We start from the raw sequence: 14,793 nt of genomic DNA on the forward strand, positions 1-14,793 counted from the left end.
ACAATGCTGTATTATGTGTCCCACTGCTGGGCAAAGGCCTCCCATTTTGTCATCCAAATCTTGAACCATTTGTTGAAACTTGTCTAAATCACCCCGCCATCTTGTTCGTGAAGTCTAACCTCGACGATTGCGCCCTCCGGGGCACACAGAGTAAAGAAACTTGTCCTATGGTTACAGTCTGTCAATGCGATGTCTCTTCCCAAACCAGTGATGAGTCACTTACTCTAGTGCCCTGCGTGTTACCTCCTGTACAATAAAACGTCATGTCATACAGTTCTGTTTGACGTCACTGATAATAATGCTGTGTCATTATTATCGTATCGTATTGATCCTCACAAATTTTGCCGATTAGAACCACTTAGAAGAATGAACGAATGATTAGATCATAGTCATGGATCTATTGATAAATCATAAAAATATCTCTCACTCTAAAATAAACGCTTACAAGGAAATTTACATATAAATAAAATATATGGGCACTAATCCCAACACTTCCAACGGTACTGTCCAGGTTTTATATTCAGTACACTGGCCACTAATGAAAGAATAAATCAAAATGTATTCTAGGTTTAAATATTTTCTCATATTGACAGAAAAGATTGCCGCCGATGGTCTTTAATATGTAAAATTAAGATTTGTCATTTTGGAAGTTCAATATAATTATTTTCATTAAAATTAAATATTCAAATTTTCTCCAAAATTTTTTGTTCAACTTTACAGTTTGCTCTTAACAATTGTTAAGATACAGAAGGAATAAGAAAGAGACGGTTGTATTTGACGAGACAACAGATGTACAGATAGCAAGAATGTAGTATGCCACGTGTGATCAATGTTTGAGCCAATATAATTTATGCAGCTGAAAATCAAATAATGTTCCCTTTTCAACATCTCATTGTAAATACTTATAAATTCGTATTAGTGCAAATATATTTAATAAAGCTGAGATATTATTATCTTTTGATGGATGCAAGCCTTAAAAAATGCTAAGACTATAATTATTCAATTGTAGGAATTTACACGTGATTTTTAACGATCTATAGGTATTATTATCGGATAAAGAGATTAATTCAGATCACAATTATCATCAATAATCAGTGTAAATTTTTATTATTTAACCAATTCAGTTCAGGATACAGTTGACTTTAAACTAATTATTCTTAAATATTTACTATAGAAGCGGTGGTGGTGTAATGGTTAAGACGCCCGTGGATCGAAAGGTCCCAGGTTCGAATCCTACTAGTATCCCATGAGTTTGTATACCAATCTGACTCATGTAGTTTTCATAGACCATCACTTGCTTCCGGTGAAGGAAACTATCGTGAGAAAACCTGCACACTGGTTGATTATTATTAACTTGTGTATGAAATGGAGAAGGCAATGGTAAACCACCCCATTAATAATGCCAAGAAAGTTGTTGTGTGTGTTTCATTCCACGTAATGACCACGACCCTCAGCCATGAGGAATACGACTATGAAGAAGAGACGATAGCACCAGTTTGTCCGTTCTGGGACCATTTCACTCAGTTTTCCAAGACTCTTTTAGGGTGCAGGTTAACTGGTAAACCTGTTGTTGAGCCGCTGAATATCACTATACATTTAAAACCTTTATAACTGCCCTAGTGATGATCTTTGAAGGGGGCGACTTGAACGTCTTGCCGTCGATGTCCACCTTCCTCTAGTCCAGTCTCAGCCCTCAGTCCCTGTCGATAGTCCTATTTTTCTTTATTCTGTTATTGTTTATTTTAAACAGCCATAGAGTGGTTGTCAGTCAAGTCTATAAAGAAGCTGAATGCCATTACAATCTTCATTATTTATCTTATTCTTTTCTTCGTATCTGAATATCAGACACAATTAATTTATTTAAATCTAAATATTCTTCAAATTTCAACAAAGACAAGAATTAGTTCCAATATCACAGACTTTGCAATAATTAATCTATACTGTGGTAATGTAAATTTTATGAATGGTCGATTTTGTAAATGATTTCTTTCCTTCCTCGAGAAAATCGACGGGTAGTAATGACATCGCGGCCGCAGCGGTCGAACGCTTTGATATCCATCCATGTAGCCACGGCAAACTTAAAAATTACTGCACAGATTTTCGTGCGGTTCACCAATAGATAGTTATGACTCCTGAGGAAGGTTTTGGTGTATGATTTATTAAGTTTTCACCCGAGCGAAGCCGGGATGTGCCTCTAGTGTTGTATTTTTATCTGTCATAAGGTTTTACGTTTCGCCCCGATGAACGCTCATTGTTTAGTCTGCAATTAATTGTGTATAGTCTAGTGAATTTTGAGAGCTCTAGTCAAAGTCGACGTGTTATCAGAAATAAAAAAATTAATTATGCATGGCGCACTATATATTCTAATATAATACCTTGTATGTATGACCACGTCTGACAAAAATAATGAATTAAAATTACTTACTTATAATTACAATGCTAACATTATTAATTTAAACTAACAATTTGTCTGCCTATAATAGTTTTTCCATCCTTACAGTTTCCGACTGAACTAGCGACAGAACCACCTCAACCTTTTCCGCGTGTTTCCCATGATAAATAGTAGCCTATCTTTTGTAGGCTACCTTTACCGGTGAATATGAATGGGGCCTATTCTAGACAGGCCTATTCTTTTATGCCAATTTATTATTTATAGCTAAGTACGTACATATTATTTGGAAATTTCTACAGAAGCAGAGCCACGAGTCGCAGCTAGTTCCTATTGATTTCTTCTAACGTAGAAAGTTTTGAAATTATTTCATTATATTGCAAACATACATTTAAGTAGTAATTAAATTGCCATAAAATTGTAATAAATAATTAATGTTTGTAGAACTAAACATTATCTGCAAGATAAACCCACTGCAGGGAAATTTCTAAAACAGCCATTAAAATACTAATAACCATTTGTTGTTATTAAAATATTTTCTTATCTTATCCACAAGCAAAGTGGGTTCCTCATAAAACGTTACTTTTCTTTTCATTGATAATTTTCGCTTTGATGATGGTTGCTTGCATCCTACAACAAATATGTAATTTAATCCATATTCCTCATTTGATTTATGTTTTGTTTAAATTTATTACAAAAAAAATGTAGTTAAAGCCTTGGATTTTTTCTATCAGTCTGACAGAGTGGTGTAGGGAAAATATCTCCCGATACTTTAGTAAAAAATTAAACGACAAGACTTATAAACTAATAGTTATTAGTAAAAGATTATTTCATAGTAAATATGTTATCAGTATTTATCGTCTAAAATCTCAATGTATCGTGAAAAAAAATAACTTTTAATATAATATTTTTTACAAAAGTTTATACTAATGCAAATTATGGAATCTACAACTAAATTCATTTAATTTAATTCCATTCATATCCACTCTCTATACAATGAAGTGAAATAGAGCCTGTGAAGGTCTGATTTCTGAATGAATGATTTGAATTTGAACAAGACAACACTGATCGCAGAAGTTACATTGTACATATATATTTTGTTCTACAAATATTGGTAAAATTGAATGACAATATCAGAAATCGAACTATTTTGACAAAATAATTATTTTTAGGTCTTTAGGCGACTTTAATGAATATATGACAGCCAATGTTAGCAATTACACTCTCGAAAAAAAAGAAAAATTTATAGGTTGATCGCTAGTGATTCATTTTTTCAAACAATGTTTTAACATTCGTACGTTTTTCTAAAGGGGGCAATAGGTGGCAAAGAGTGAGTCACAAAATGTAACTTCCACTTAACAGTATGACTAACGTGTGTTCTTATAACCTATAGTTACAGGTATTATCGCAATGCGTTTGGAAGTTACTGGAAAATTCTGTGAATGGCTTCAATAAATTTACCTTGAGGTGTGGCGATAAGCTGTCCAAACACCAATACATAAATATAGTAGACATACAGACGTAAAAATCAAAAAATTAAGTCATGTTATCTATGAATTGCATACAATTGCGGTCTAAGTAGGTAATTTAATTATAATTTGCGTTCACATCAGATGTGGGAAGAATTGTTGTAATATAATGCTATAAAACAATTATCTTGTGAAATGTTTTTGACACAAGCTTTTATTGTCGACCGAAAGATCTTATTACATTTAACGAGTGACAAAATAAAACATATCAGTAAACCGTTGATGAGTTCCTTCGTTGGGAGCCGATCTTGGTTGCACCATCAGGTCATGCTTATCACATGCATTATCATCCTTATGAAACTTGCATACAAAATTTTTAGCTCAGTTGTATACCTATAATATCTGTTTCAAAATTGAACTGCAAAATTCTACCCGATATTACATAATAGTTAATTAATAACATTTAATTTGAAACAAAAGGTTTGAGCTGTGATTTCTTATATCTTCTAGTTAAATTTTGTATTTATTTAAAATCCTGAATCATGAGTAGGTGTTGCACCGTAAACTTTTACGTTAATTTTATCGTACGTAAGAAAAACGCAAAGCATACCTACTACTTAGTCTAAACATCAGCGGCGCGTGATGTTAAAATCAAATTTTACGGCGCAACTCAAAGAAATTTTACGCTTAAAATGCAAAAAGTAGTCACAATGTACCTTCGATCATTTTTCACGATGTTAATCATTTATTCCATAGTTAAATAACCTGGAAAACAAATTATTGTCCATCATTAGAAACGAAATATGCGTAACAACTGAATATTATGATTGTATCACACTACCGTCGTACGTGCTCTCATTTCAGCAAAATCTGTCCAATTCGCTGCATAGACATAATTTGTCGCTGCTAAACTATAAAATAAGCAATCCAAGGAAAATTCCAATAGTAATTTTATGTATATCGCCACTCTGTTTTATGAGCTATAAAATGAGTAAGGGTTCCTATTTGACAAACAATCGCTCGTATGGAAATTGTTTACTATTCGTGGCTTATTTTATTTACTACTTTGATGGTGGCCCGGTTAAAGTATTACGTAATATCAAACTTGATTTTTGTAAATTTCACTCGGAAGAAGCTAGTGTAAAGAGCATTAGCTGTAGTTCACTGACTGACCCCCAAGTCATCTATTCTATGCCAACTATATCCATTCCAAATTCCATCAAATATAACTCAGCAGTTTGGCCGCGAAAGCGTGACAGACAGACAGATAAATTGAATAAAACTCTCGCATATAAACGCGAGAGTTTTAATGAATTTTAGTGTTTATATATGGTGTGCCAAATTCGAAAACTCGCTACGAATCCTTTTAATTGTATTAGACTTTTTATTAAGTTATTTGTTAGTTCAAATTATAAAATGTGAACAGTTAATTAATAGCACCGTATATTTATGACACTCAAAGCCACAAACTACTAGCATATCAAGTACGATACTAGGATGAACTATGTTAATTTGTTATACTATAGTTTGTTACCAATATAATGTCTTGGCTTAAAGCGCTCACTCAGTTCTAGAAATTGATTGCACAAACAATATATTTGTATATACATACGTGACATTTTAAAATAAATATATTTAGCTCGAGGCGCTTCATAGTATTTACTTAATAAATAACTAACTCTAGTATAAGAGACTGTGCCATATTTTTGCCACAGATTACATCATAGTGTCAACTTTAAAACATTTTCAGATTTTTTCATGTCATATTTGATTATTAGAATAAGTTTAAAGGAGTAATGATCTTAACTATATTACTACATTAAATAATAATAAAAATAAATTATTCAGATCACTTAACAGTATCATACACAATTATATAATATCTACACAATATATAATATAATATCCATACACAAATATAAGTATATAATATCATACACAATTCTTTCCTGGTATAATGTTTGTTGCATATCTAAATTTGGTGCCAATTGGCAAACAAATATACAAAATGTTATTATGTAACCACGATAAAAGTTACACAATTCTTAGAAAAATCCCTAAATCTATGTTGGTAAGGGATATGATTTATACCAAAAATTTACTTGCACTCAATAGAATTAACAACTGTATCTTCGGCAATGAGCAGGAACTAAAATATCATATATTAAGCTATTTCGAAGTTAGCTCTTAGACTAAAATTAGTGTTTGTGTAGACGTGATTCAAGTTATTTGATTAACATGAGAGATTTACTGAGATATAAAACATGTAGTTTTATCCTGACCACAGATATATACATAGGTAGCGTTATACATTTCATGTGGTTTTTATGTTACTTTGGTCAGTTTTATTATAGTATAGCTTATTTTTTAGATTTATTTTGACTGTTAAACTAAGATTTACATTTTTTCAAATCTTTTTATATAGCATAGCACGCAGTTTGCCTCATGGTAACCCGACACGGGTCACCGATGCGTTGCCGACTTTTTGAAAAAGCGAATCTTTTCTTGAAAGCCCCAATGTTGAACCTATTAGGGAACACCGCTGACAGAAGTATTTTTGTTATTCAATAACTTTCTCCAAAATTCCACAGAAATATTTAGTATTTGTGTGCGGGGAATATTTAGTATTTCACATTAACCAAATATAAAGAATCTGGTGTATCAACTCTACCAATGAACGGCGCACAGACGTCACATAAAAGGGCGGGGCTTATTTCGTTTACAGTTCGGAAAAGTTGCCCCACTCGTCTGCCTCTGCCTCGCGTATCGTCACAATATATGTTGAAGAAATATGACAAACCTGTCTACTCTTTAATTTAGGTTCGAGGGGTTTAAAACAAAAAAAAATATGCGCATCGCGTCGTGACCGCGCTTGGATGCATCTCAATTGGATAGGCAGGTAATTATTTTTTTGTGTGGCCTTAATTAGAATCTGAATAGACCATTCAGATGTTTTTGTATTGGCGGGGATTTTCCAGTCACTTGGCTTTGCGATTAAATTAATATTATATGATGCTAGCTTTCGCCCGCGGCCCCGCCCTTGTGAATTTCCCTCGGGAGCAGTAATTTTTCCGGGATGCAAGGTATCTTATGTCCTTCTGCGTACATCCAACTACATGTATGCAAATTTCAAAAAGACCAAACAAAGTTACATTTAGCCTTTATAATATTAGTCGAGATACAACTATAAAGTTGTAGTCTGTAAAGGGTACAAAGAAAAACACAAATCGAATTAGCTACTTTGTAATTCACATTCATTTCGATGCTCAATTCATAATCATGCATTGAGCATCGACAATGGAATAAAGTAAAATATTGTGTTAGGTTTGCGATTTTACCAGGCAGCTAGTTTTAAAATCATATTTTAAGATTTATAATTTACATTGAGCTCAGGCTTCACAGCCACACAGTTCAAATTGTAACTGGAATAGTTTTTCTTTATCTGTGTCTCGTTTTTAAAAGAAAAAGAGACAAAACACAGAACATCTATTCCAAGCCTTTTCTTCTATAGCCCTTTTGTATATAAGGACGGGACGTTTATACGTTTAATTAAGTCCAATGCGTACCAATGGTTAACAATGGACGCCGATCTCCGAGAAGCGGAGGCAAAAAAGTAGGAAAGCGGACACTGGGCTCAAACGCTCAATGGCTAACGCACAGACAAATCACACAGATTGAGCTAGTAAGTAAGTTCGAGACTTGTATTATGGGATACTAACTCAACGATACTATATTTTATAACAAATACATATATAGATAAACATCCATGACCCGGGTCAATCAGAAAAATATCATTTTCCATCATGACCTGACCGGGGATTGAATCTGGGACCTCTCGGTTCAGAGGCAGCACTTTATCATTGCGCCACCGAGGTTGCCCAAGCTATATGTCCCTTAGTCATCTCATTCAATATCCACAGGAAAAATTGGATTGGTTCTATTCTAGGGTGGAACCACACGCTACATCATCACTTCCATAACTTGAATGTCGGTTGTTATTAGACATTAAACAAATTTTAGTTTCTCTAAGCCCCGGGTCAATCAGAAACAGATCATTTTCCATCATGACCTGACAGGGCATCGAACCCAAATAAGTACCAAATAATATTCGAAGATCAATCGAAAGAAGATGTAAAGTGGTAAGCATGTTTGCAATGTCTTACTTGGTTTGAATACCTCCGTATTAATTCTATCCTAACATTTTTTAATAAACCAAGATTGAATGCAGCAAAATTACTCAGTACCAACAAAATGATAGCGGAACTACCCCCAAGAGCCCACTTCCAACCCCTTCAGTAAGGTTTTATGATAAATGCCCGTATTTTCTTAAAATATGTTTACTTTTTACCTCCCAGGTGTGTGAAAGTTTCTAATTTTAATTCCGTGAAATCTGACATTTTATTTTGTCTTGCAAAAAGTTACTTTTAAAATTGTTTTAAAAAACGACTTGTGTCTGTTTTTTTTTAATTCTCTTCACAAGTTCGCTCCCATAGGATTGTTATATTTCACAAAACATGTAATTTACTATATTATATAAATGTTTAATTAGATTTTTTTATATGTAAACCCTCGGGAATATAGTGTCTAAATAACGGTGAAAACTACATCAAACTATATAATATAAGCTTAGAAACGAACTTAGGTGGAGGGCGAATTTATTACACTACGAGTATGAATTTTTTTTTGGTCTGTAGATTACGTATCCCACTGCTGGGAAATGGCCTACCCATTAGTCTCCACCAATTAGTCTCCACCCATTAGTCTCCACCCATTAGTCTCCACACATTAGTCTCCACCCATTAGTCTCCACACATTAGTCTCCACCCATTAGTCTCCACCAATTAGTCTCCACCCATTAGTCTCCACCCATTAGTCTCCACCCATTAGTCTCCACCCATTAGTCTCCACCCATTAGTCTCCACCCATTAGTCTCCACCCATTAGTCTCCACCCATTAGTCTCCACCCATCAGTCTCCACCCATTAGTCTCCACCAATTAGTCTCCACCCATTAGTCTCCACCCATTAGTCTCCACCAACTAGTCTCCACCCATTGGTCTCCAGCCATTAGTCTCCACACATTAGTCTCCACCCATTAGTCTCCACCCATTACTCTCCACACATTAATCTCCACCCATTAGTCTCCACAGATTAGTCTCCACCCACACACACCCACATTCACATCCACTTAGTTGTAATACTTGTAAGACCCACATTTGTTACTTGACGACTTTGGAGAAAAGGCTGCGGTGAAGTTTGTTGCGCTGCTTCTTCTTCACCTGCGCTTTGAAAGTCAGGGGTAGACATAACAAGTTTTTTTTTATTATTTTGACCTATCTATAAAAATTTGACCATTATTTAGATTCGTCGAGGTCTTCCTTCTACTTGTTCCGCTTCTATATATTGTACACAAAAGGTGATCAATTATATACAACTCCCAATGCCCGCGACTCCTTTCGAGGTAAATACTAGCCTCTCTAACTCTTCCACTATCTCCACACCAAAAATTACGTGAAAGAAAGACAAACAAACACACTATCACATAGATAATATGGATTAGTGGAATAACTACATTGTTTATTCGCAAAAGCTTATAATATAAAAATAGAAGGGTCTATTAAAAAACCTGTTAGACGAGACCAACAAGGCAAATGTCGAAATAGTCTATTTTATTCATTGATTTAATGACGGAAACCCATACAGTTGCATAATAATAATAATGATCATGTCGATAATAATCAGTATGTCGTGTCTCAATTACAGTGAATCGTATAATGTATTGTATGTCAAGGAAAAATAGCTGATGCGAATCTAATTGTGCCTCCGTTATTATCACAAAACTTAAATAGATCAATTTTAAGTTACTAAGTTAATATTCCTTATTAAATTAATTACTTATTACTAATTTTAAGTAGCAATGCTGTCAGCCTTTTGGGCACGCCACCTTGAGGCAACAAATTGCAGAGACTGGCATTTTTTGTAAATGTATAATACAAATTTAATTATTTATTTAATAATTTGGTATTTTATTTGTTTATTTCGTTAGATGTGACGGCTCAATACTTGGATGAATTTTTACATTACTATTTATGTAAAAATTCACCTAAGTATTCAGCCGTCGCATATAACTAAATTGGACGGGTCTATTATTTTGTATGTGTTTATCCCAACAACCGCTTTGTCCTCACTTTACCCGTACCCTGCCGTAATTCTGTTAGTCCGCACCCAAATATCACCCAAATATCTGTTGTCAATATCAGTTTGCTACCTATTTTGTATAGGTTCTCGTTTTTGCCCGCGACTTCACCCATTACAGTTGTCTGTTTGACTTGGTAATAAAAACTGTTATTCCAAAAAAAATTAAACAAATATCACGACACGAAATCGTGAAATGTACCTACCTATATATGTATGATCAAAATCACACAGTTGCATTAGCCCCAAAGTAAGTTCGAGACTTGTGTTACTCATGTGGTACTAACTCAAATTCAAATTCAAAATTCTTTATTCAATTTAGGATGATATACATCACTTATTGACGTCAAAAACATTACTTAAACTAAGTCTACTGCCGGCTCCCAAAGCGCAGGTGAAGAAGAAGCGGCGCAACAAACTTCACCGCAGCTTTTTCTCCAAGGACGTCAATTAACAAATATAGCTTTTAACCGCGGCTTCGCCCGCCTTTATTTCATGCGTCCGCTCATAACATTATATTATTGTACAATATCTCGGGTTCTAAGCAACACATCGCGATGAAACCTATACCAAATATTAAGGTAGACTAACCGCTATACGACTGTAAAAACTCTATCCAATTCCATCCAGTAGTTCTTGCGTGATGCGCAAACAAACATACAAACAGACAGAAATTTAAAAAAAATGTGTTGGCTTCTATTAGTCCCATAAAGAGAATTATATAGCACTTTAAATACATAAAACAGGTACACAGACGTAAACTCATAATTTTGTCTATTTTTACGCTGAGTCCTATCTTAGTGAAGTCACAAGGTGACAAGCCTGAATGCAACCACGAACATGAGACACATACAGGGCAGAAATTTACGTAAAAGTACCCGAATACGACACAAACACTGACAACAATGCCGGGGGAACTGGTCAGCTCGATCTTTTATTAAAAGTTTTTTTTTTGTTTGGTTAATTATACATATATATATAGGTATATATATATATTTTCCTTTCATCAGAACCTGATCACAATCATAATATGTTTCAGTATACCTTTTGACCATATACTTTATTGTGTACTTACATTGTTATAACTGATAAAAAATTATACATAAATTTATATTTAAAAAATGGTAAGCCCTTCTGGCATAATAGGGACCAACACTGTTTGAATGAGTTTCTTTCGGCATTTCTTCTCAGCAGTGGTCGTTCCGAAATGTTAGTATTTATAGACGTATTTAAAAATGCTGACTAATCTCGATGATTACCTAATTTATTTTCAACAAGGCTTCATTATTTACAGCAAGTAGTTAGTAGCTTTGATAAATATCATTTAATTTAGAATATGACGTGAAAGTGACTGTGAAGGCCTAATTTCTAAATAAATGATTTGATTTGATTTGACAAAAGCTATCAAACAAATAAAAAATCTATGTAAAAGGAACCAAAACAAATGCCCAAAGCGGGCTAAAAGAGTAAACTACCTATATATTTGTCGTAAGAGACAATAAATAATGAATCATTTCGAGAGATTAATTCCACTGCTCCCGGGAATTCCCGAAAAATGACCGAAGGTTCTGGCTTTATTTATTTACTAGATGTTGCCCGGGGCTTCGCTCTCGTGGGAATTTCGAGATAAAATATTGCCTATAGAAATCTTGGATAATGTACCTTTCTAGTGAAAGAATTTTTGAAATCGGTTCGGTAGTTTCGGAGATTAACCTCTCAAACATACAAACTCACAAACGCTTACCTCTTTATAATAATAGCTTTCCAAGTACAAAAAGCATTTACGTCACGTATTTTGAGTTTACAAAGGTATGAAATCTTATAAGGTACTTTCAGTTGACTTAAAAACATTGTTTAGCAAAACAGTAAGTTGTATGTAGACATATTTATTATATAAAAAAGCTAATTTAACGGTACTTCGAAGCGCGAGTCAAACTCTTACTTGATCGGGTTTTTTTCAATGAACAGATTTAGAGTTAGTACCGGCAGGCTTACTCTCGAAATCAATCTCAATCTCAATTTAGTCTCAATGCAATTCCAATCACAATTTTGTTTGTTACTCTTGAAGTCATTACTATTGCGATTGTATTGGCATTGGGATTGTGTCGTAATTGTCGATTCCACTGTACGTCAACATGACATCAACCTGTCAGCCACGGAAATAGAACAAATGAATGAACGAAAACTTTAATAAAAATTATAAAATTTAAGTAATTTTAAAGAAAATTATTTATATTCAGAGGTACTTTTATCAAAAATGCTTATTTCTTACTAATAACATATTTTTTAGACAAGAATGATCAAATTAAATTTTTGAATCGGCTTATTTGGCTGTATGAGTTTATTCCTGTGTCTCAACATGTGTAGAGTTTACAAAAAAAAGTCATAAAACAACCAGCCGACGGCCGGTTACACTTACTTATTAAACCTATACAAAAAGAAATAAATCAATCAGCTGAAGCTGAAAATCCATATTGTGTTTTAAGTGCTCGGCGCTCTTAAGTTTGTGGGACGAAGTTACCAAAAATGAAGTTTAAAGTTGCTACAATATTCACGGCACAACAACGTTGTTTCTTCTTTGTTTACACTCCGAAATCAAGGTACGTATTTTTATTAGTATGTATGTTGTGAATATGTTTATTATTAACTAGCTATTTAATGTTGTAAAAGTGATCTTAAAGTAGAATAATATGCTGGGCTAAGGTTAGCTAGCAATGAAATACTTAAGTAAAGTTAAATATCTATCAATATTAGTCATGTACTAAATCATAATTATTTCCTTTTCATGGTTTAGTATTGGGCAGAAAAGAAGTCTGCCTTGAAGAAGCTGTGCAACGGGCTCAGTCCATGAGGCGCACTGGCGGTAGCTTAGATATGGTGCTAGGGCTGTCACTACTTTTTATTTATTTGTGGCAGTCAGTGGCAGTCATGGGTGGTGGGTGACTCTCTTGCCACAGGTACCAGAGGAATAGCTGTAGACCCCTTTCCACAAAGTAATGTGAGTAAAATAAAAAATTACATTATATTTGTTTATTCATTATAGTATTGGTCTTTCTTATGCCAAAAGGGCTTGAATTTATTTGTAACAAATGTTTATTTAAATTAAAAAAAATACATACATTTTAATAATGATCCGCTGAATACATTCAACATTGAAATAAAAGTTAAAGGAAAAAATTATAGTAAAATAACAGTAAAAACCAAATAATTCATTTTGTACACAATTGTAATATACATCTATGTGCATAATTCAGTTATGTGATATATAATAACTTCCTTTCTTTTGCAGTCTCGCCCTTCTATATTAATAGACCTGCCATCCACATCACAGGCTGCCACTGAAACCCTGGAAATAGAGCAAGAAATTCATATTCATAATCCACAGCCTCCTGTGGAGGCAGGGCTGCAGATAGAACACAGCGAGCAGCAAGGCGAAAAAAGTTTTGTAGGCATTATATGATTCCATACTAATATTTATGAAGTTCTGTGTAGATTTTTAAATGTTATTTAAATAATAATTTATTAATTATTACAAATTATATTAGTGTTCTCTGTATTTTAGGTCAATAAAGATTATAAACAATAAATATATTTTTTTAAATAATGATTGTTTTTATACTTCCTGTGAGGATATTCCCAACCAAATATTACTCATTATCACACATCACATGCTGCCCACAATTGTCGCACAAGATTTGCTCTAGCTTCTATACCCCTTTGCAGCTCTATAGAAGCTCCACCTCTTTCTTGTAGTGCAGGTTCTACATCAACAGTTAGGTCTGTATGTTATTAGGGTTCTCATCATCTTCCACTATTAAATGTGCCCGGTTACACATATTGTGGAGCATGCAGCAAGTGTTTATAATTTTTGTTGCTACAACAGGGTAATAATGTAACACTCTATATTTTATGTGTTTATGCTCGGGCTGTTTAATGCTGCAGTCACATCCCTCAATGCTCGAGATAATGATTGCTGTGACATGGGAGTACCTAGTATCCCGCCAGTCGCAAAGAATGAAAGTGCTACTAGTATCTGTAAACCAAAACCAATTTATTAAACACAGGTTCTTTTGTGTTTCAGTATCACAAACAAACACATAATTTCAAACAAAATTACCTTGTATTTTTTACTGATATCATTTCTCGTTTTTGGAGTTTGCATCAAGGGTTCAAGTTCTTAGCACAATCCATTAAAAAATGCCTTGGTGACACAATAATTTCGCTTAAACTCGTCGTCAGTCATAGCAAGGGTTTTATCGGCGTATCGAGCATTTCTACGCAAATTACGAGTTTCTCGCAAATCCTTCCTATAGACATCACTAAGAATTACGCTTTGCAACACCAAACGAACCATTTTATGCACTTTTTCACAGCTAAAATGTTAACTCAATTCCAACAAAGTTACTCTTTCGCTATTGTTACAATATCCAATAACAACACAATTTCAACGCAATATGGAGCTGTCAAAGTGGCTTCAAGAGTAACGATCTCAAGTTCCAAAACTCAATCCCAATGAAATTTAGTTCATTCAATATCCGCACCAATGTGGCGCTAGTGTTAAATTCAAGAGTGCCAAATGACGTTTCTTGCATTGAGAGTAAGCCTGCGGGTCCTCTTAGAGTCATGGATTTAGTAACTACTACGTACGGAGTACCTACTAATAGAGCGCTAATGTTACAGTTCCGCCTATGTGCGGAGCGAAAGCAGCTATTCTATAAATTTTATGTATAGATGTAGCTGTC

At 34.0% G+C, this 14,793-nt stretch overlaps 2 long non-coding RNA genes across 2 annotated transcripts; one reads left to right on the forward strand and one right to left on the reverse strand.

Moving 5' to 3' along the window:
• Positions 1–1,087: 1,087 nt before the first annotated feature.
• LOC128680715 (uncharacterized) lies at positions 1,088–4,809 on the reverse strand. Its single transcript, XR_008405892.1, has 3 exons — positions 4,700–4,809; positions 4,575–4,623; positions 1,088–3,019 (listed from the first exon to the last, which is right to left on the reverse strand). It is a non-coding gene; the product is annotated as an uncharacterized LOC128680715 (long non-coding RNA).
• Positions 4,810–12,037: 7,228 nt separating this feature from the next.
• LOC128680639 (uncharacterized) lies at positions 12,038–13,667 on the forward strand. Its single transcript, XR_008405882.2, has 3 exons — positions 12,038–12,651; positions 12,846–13,049; positions 13,341–13,667. It is a non-coding gene; the product is annotated as an uncharacterized LOC128680639 (long non-coding RNA).
• The last annotated feature ends 1,126 nt before the right edge of the window (positions 13,668–14,793 follow it).

Source organism: Plodia interpunctella, chromosome 2 (assembly GCF_027563975.2).
Source record: "Plodia interpunctella isolate USDA-ARS_2022_Savannah chromosome 2, ilPloInte3.2, whole genome shotgun sequence".
Classification (NCBI taxonomy): domain Eukaryota; kingdom Metazoa; phylum Arthropoda; class Insecta; order Lepidoptera; family Pyralidae; genus Plodia; species Plodia interpunctella.